This window comes from Glycine soja, chromosome 12, assembly GCF_004193775.1.
Source record: "Glycine soja cultivar W05 chromosome 12, ASM419377v2, whole genome shotgun sequence".
NCBI classification, from domain to species: Eukaryota; Viridiplantae; Streptophyta; class Magnoliopsida; order Fabales; family Fabaceae; genus Glycine; species Glycine soja.
The window spans coordinates 33771695-33778266 of NC_041013.1; positions in this window are offsets into that span (position 1 = coordinate 33771695).

Consider the following 6572-nt stretch of genomic DNA (forward strand, 5'->3'; position numbering starts at 1 on the left):
CTTTTAAAATATTAAAAATATTACTTAAAAAAATGAGATTTTATCAGTAATATATTTGTTGAAATTTCTACTTCAAATTTTATATGATAAGATATCCCAAAATAAAAAAGGTAAAAAGTAAACGTAGGTTGACAACGGATAAGCTAAAACAACATAGAAAGATATAACACAACTAGAAAGCAGAGTAATGGTTTTTATATTCCTAGACAACACGGACATTCCAAATTCCAATCCATGATTTTTTCTTTTAAATGAACAACACTATGTTTATAACTTTACATGTTTTGCCACTCAAAATGGCGGAACTGCACTACATGCTACACCAACCTACACCTAGCTAGCTGTACCTACCTGCACGTGTTTCGCCAATGCCAATGGCGAAACCTATGCCACGTCAGCCGCTGTTCACATGTGTCGCCATTCGTAGTGGCGGAATGCTTTAAAAAGAGACCCCGTGCATAATTAGTTCCAAAAGAGACCCGTTTTGGAAAATAGTTTGTAAAAACAACCCCATTAGGTCAATTTGCCGATGATTGTGTCCCTATTGAAAGATAGACACCTTCTTTTGAAGCCTAAGATCCCTTGTTAGATGTTAATTTTGGAACAAACGAGTGTCCTTAGATGACTATGGTTAGTGGTTGGTTGATTGAGGAGCAAAGGTGCAAACTAGTTTTTTTGATTACCAATTACAAAGATTGTTTTGCATGGGATTATCAGGAAATTCTAGGATTATCGTGAGACTTGGTAGAACACATGTTACCGATTAGGCATGGTTTTAAGCCATATAAACAGCCTCATAGGAGATTTAATCCTCAGTTAATCCCACAAATCAAGTTTGAGATTGAAAGGAAATTGTGAGCAGGCTTTATTAGGACATCTAGGCATCCTGAATGGATTTCTAATATCATACCAGTGACTAAAAAGAATGGAAAACTCAAAGTGTGTACCAATTTTAGAGATCAAAATCTGGCTACTCCCAAGGATGAGTATGTCAAGTTGATTGTCGATATGCTAGTCGATTCGGCAGCCATCCATGGAATGTTGTTATTCATGGATGATTATTCTTGATATAACTAGATCTTTGTAGCTGGGGAGGATGTGCCAAAAATTGCATTTTGGTTTTTAAGAGCCCTTGCCATTTATGAATGGCTAGTTAGGCCATTTGGTTTAAAGAATGCAGGGGCCACATATCAACGTGCCATGAATGCTATCTTCCATAAGTTAATTGACAAGTCTATGGAGGTCTATATTGACGATGTGGTAGTCAAATCAAAAAGCTTTGAAGCACATTTACACGACTTGGAGCAATCACTGTTGTGGATGAGGTTCCATAAGCTTAAGATGAATCCAGAAAATTGTGCTTTCAGTGTTTCCGCAAGTAACTTCTTAGGATTTTTGGTGCATCAAGAGGCATAGAAGTTGATAAGAACAAAGAAAAGGCAGTCCAAGAAGCAAGTGTTGGATCAAGTGGCTTCGAAATAATTAAGAAGGAGGGGTTGAATTAATTATGAACGTATCTTGACTAATTAAAAATTTATCCTTCTTAATGTTACTAGATTCAATTAGGCTTTACTACTAAGTTATGAGAAAGTAAAGAACAGAAACAATAACTTAGACACAAGTAAAGCGGAAATAAAAAGTACACAGCGGAAAAGTAAAGAGTGTAGGGAAGAAGAAAACAAACACAAGTTTTTATACTGGTTCGGCAACAACCCGTGCCTACATCTAGTCCCCAAGCAACCACCGGTTCTTGAGATTTCCAATAACCTTGTAAAATCCTTTACAAGCAAAGATCCACAAGGGATGTACCCTCCTTTTTCTCTTTGAACAACCAAGTGGATGTACCCTCCACTTGAACTGATCCACAAGAGATGTACCCTCTCTTGTTCTCAGTATAACAATCCCCAAGTAGATGTACCCTCTACTTGTACCACAAAGGATGTACCCTCCAATGTGTTGGGACAAAGAATTCTCAGGTGGTTAGTCCTTTGAATCTTTGTAAGGGGAAAAAAAAGATATCTCAGGCGGTTAGTCCTTTGAATCTTTTGTAAGGGGAAACAAAAGATATCTCAGGCGGTTAGTCCTTTGAAATCCTTTGCCTAAGGGGAAGGGAAGAATTAAAACAATTCTCAGGCGGTTAGTCCTTTGAATCTTTTGTAAGGGAGAAAAGAGACACAAAAGAATTCAGGCGGTTAGTCCTTCTGTTCTTTTGGCAAAGGGAGAAGAGAATGAAAAAGATGAATAACACAAGTTTTTGAACAAAGAACTTTTCTTGGAAGAGAAAGTGTTGAACAAAAACTTTTTAGAAAGATGAAGAGAAATGAATCAAAAAGATATGTAAAGAACTTGTTATGAAACTTGTTGAAAGATTGATTGAAAGATTGTTTAAATATAGATTGATATAAGGATGTTGAAAGAAGATTATGAAATTCATGCCATGGTCACAAATTTATAATCTCTTGATGACTCAAGTCAAAGTTTGTGACTCTTGACAATTTCTTTAAAACTAGTCACCCTTTAAAAACTGTGACTCTTTTAAAAAACTAGTCACTTAAAAAGTTGTGACTTTTGAAAAAATCTTCAAAAACAAGTCACTTGAAGAATTGTGACTTTTGGAAATTTATTTTTCAAAATCAGTCATTGGTAATCGATTACCATTAAGGTGTAATCGATTACACATTAATAGATCTGACTCTTCATTTTAAATTTTGAAAATCAAAATATTTAGAAGCTCTGGTAATCGATTACAAGTATTGTGTAATCGATTACACAAGTTTAAAATGATTTGAAAATGTTTAAACACAAGTTGTGACTCTTGAAATTTGAAATCTTAACATTTTAAAACACTGGTAATCGATTACATGCTCATGGTAATCGATTACATCTTTGTAAGTCAGTTTTGAAAACAATGCTGGCTACTGGTAATCGATTACTACCTTCTGGTAATCGATTACCAGAGAGTAAAACTCTTTGGTAATGATTTTGTGAAAACTTCTTGTGCTACTCAATGTTTTGGAAAACCTTTTTAGTACTTATCTTGATTGAGTCTTCTCTTGATTATTGAATCTTGATCTTGATTATCCTTGAATCTTGATTCTTGAAACTTGATTCCTTAATCTTGAATCTTGAGTCTTGGAATTTGCTTAACTCTTGATTCTTTGGCATCATCAAAATAACCTTGGAAGACATTGCTTCCACAACAAGAACACTTCTGAATAAGAAAGAACTCCAGAGTCTTATCGGAAAGATTAAATTCACGAGAAGTGATAACAAATGAGGAATCATTCCAAAAACAAATAAAACTAGGAATCTGCAATATAGAATTAACCTAGGTCAAACTCAGAAATGATTCAATTTGGTTTCTACGTTCATTCACTTATAAACAGAAAGGAGAGAATTTTATCGAACAGTTTGTATGCGAATGTAAAGGAATGTGAAAACACACAAAAATAGAGACGAAGAAACAAAATAGAACAAGAATACAATACAAGTCAAGCTTAAAAGCATCAATCCAATTCACAAAACCAATAAAAATCAAATTATTAGAGTTTTCTACGAATGATGTTCAGTGTAAAAGTTCACTCAAATGCATTTGAGAAAGTTCAATCGAATCAATCTCGCTAAATTGTTTGAGACCACAAGTTAGGTTGGAGAATCACCAAATTAATCTGTGATTAAATTTAGAAATTAGGAAATGAATCCATAACCTAATCCATTTTCAATCCTAAGCATAATCATAATCATGAAAAATCGAAAATAGGATTGAAGAGAAAGATGAACATTCACAAAGATTAGAGATACTAAACCAGAACTCAAATTCAGCCTTGCTTGGAGTGGATCCTTGGATTGATTAATTGCTTAGCCCTCCATGATCATCACCAATGGAAAATCCATGAAATGGTGTGCAAGAAATGGAAGAACTGAAGTGAAAAGATGAAGAAGAATGAAGAACAATTGAGAGAGAAAGAGAGAAAAGAGAATGCTTGCACAACAAGCAACTAATTCTGTTTTTTTTACAAAATGAAGTAACCAACTCACTAACGAAATAATTTCCACTAATATATAGAGTGACTACTCAGAAGAAAGTGATGGACATTGATTAGGCTCATCTAATCTACCTAATTAAATAATTACATAAAACAAAGCCCAAACTCGCAACCCAATTATTTAAATGTAGAGGTTCTGACTTCTAAGCTCAATTAGACCCTCTAAATGAAAGAATTGGTCGAAGCTTATTTGTAATAAAATTTGAGATCTTTTTCTTCAGTTTCTAGTGACTACTCACACCTTCTATTTGGAGTTCTGTAGTGTCCTCTAGTCCCTGCACAAGGAAGATAGGAGAAGTAAGCACAAAATTGGAAAATTAGCTACAATTCTCAATTAAGCTCAATCATTTTCCTTAGACTAAAACTGAGTTATGGTGATAAAATAAGGGTCAAATAGATTTCAATTGAGCTAAGAAGAATAGAAAAATATTAAACTACAAATGCTCAATCAAATTCTGTGGCGTCCCCAAAATAATGACTGGTTTATTAGTAATGATTTAAATAACAAAAACCATGGGAATTTTTTTTTCTTTTCCTTATTCGTTTCTTCCACTTTTCACAATAGTTAAGTTCAGAAGGAAAATTATCACTATAGAGTCCTGAATGGCCAGTTCACAACTCTATTCAGAGTCATTTCTTTCTGCTCACTCATAACCTCTAAAATATGTTGCTTTTTCAAAAATAAAAGTATACCAGCCATCATTTTAGGTCGTCACGTGTAAGATAATAAAATAAAATACGGTCGGTGAAATCTCTTTCAAATAAAGTCTGTTAACACATTCTTTCCAAATAACAAGATTAAACATAAGTGCATTCATCATTTAAAGTTGTCCAAAATATAGGAGTTTTACATAATACATAGTGTCATCCAGAGCAAAGGTGTCCACAGTGGTGGCTTCAGCCACATGTATACAATCATCAAATTCCTATACAATAGGTCTACCCATACAAAAACAAAAGAGTAAACCTAACAGTCAGTCCTACATACACCCACCCTCAAAAGTATATAAAACTAATCCAATGAGCTGTCTACTATGATGAAGAGCCTCCACTGATCGCCATCTCTCCAGGGCCACTATCCTCCGTAGAGTCTGCCTCAGATGCCGACATGATGTCCTCGGGAGAATCCACCTCAGGGAGTGGGTCCTCATCACCCTCTAGAAAGTCAAGAGCATCCACAGCAGGCTCAGGAGGTAGCTCCTCAGGATCCTCCTCAGGGTCTTCCTCGGATGACGTCACCTCGATCACTTGGACTGGCTCCACTAGACGGTATGGTGTAGGCGTGGGCAGTATCCACTCCACAGTGCGCTGAAGCGTGGGCGCGGGTTCATCTGGATGCACCAATGAAGTAGCCATGAATCGAATCGTGCCTCGAAATCGGCACCTCGCATTGCCTTCGAGGGTCTCCCAAGCTCCCTCTAGGCACTCCATCTCCACTCGGTCATGGATTAGTTGTGCCGCCATCACGATCTACAAGAAAGAAAAGAAAAGGGTAGACTCTTTCACGTGATGTCTAATTACGGAGCAACACAATGCGTCTCATAACCACTACATGTAAGTAAAAGGGGTATCTCAAGGCTTTTCATCTCTGGAAATCGATTACACAGCCTTGGTAATCGATTACTAGAGGCTAAACTTGAATTACACAGCCTCAGGACATGAAACCTGCAAAGAATGCACTGTGTAATCGATTACACATAACTGGTAATCGATTACCAGTGGCTTGTTCCTCTGTGTAATCGATTACACAGCCTGGTAATCGATTACCAGTGGCCTCCACAACATGCTGCCTTCATTTCTAAGCCTGGTAATCGATTACCAGAAGCCCTCTTAGCTTCCTGATCTCGTTTTTAAGCCTGGTAATCGATTACACCCCTTGGTAATCGATTACCAGAGGCCATCTTAGCTTCCTGTCTTCACTTTTAAGCCTTGTAATCGATTACCCACCCTTGGTAATCGATTACCAGAGGCCATATCCCATATAACACTCAAAGTTCACAGCTGGCCAGCCACTACACAAGCCTCCTTGCTTTGTGGTCTTTGTTCTTTTATCGGTTGACTGCCAGGAGCTCGCCTGTTTAGGTACATCATAGGTTCTCACTGACTGACTATGTCCGGGTTGGGTCGGGATTGGTCAAGCTTGGTTTTGGGCAATAGCACCCCACCTGACGTCCCCAAGGTCTCCTGACCCCCGCGACATATCTCCAGGTACCACTCTGTGGTCAACGAATAAAAGTAGGAAGTCTCACCCTTCCATACTTCCTCATTTCAAGCTTGTAGGATTATGGGGTACCCATCACATGTGGTACTAGGTGGCGGTCGGGCGATGGTGCAAAACAATTCTCCACATCCACAAATCACATATAAACCCACCATCCCCTGTTGCCCACTTTCAACTGAGCTCACGTACTCCCACGTAGCCCTTATCCTCGTTTCTTTCAACACCGGGTCCCCATCAATCCTCCCAAGCTTCCACAACATCCAAGTAATTCCACATCCAATCATCATGAACTAACAAAACCAAGC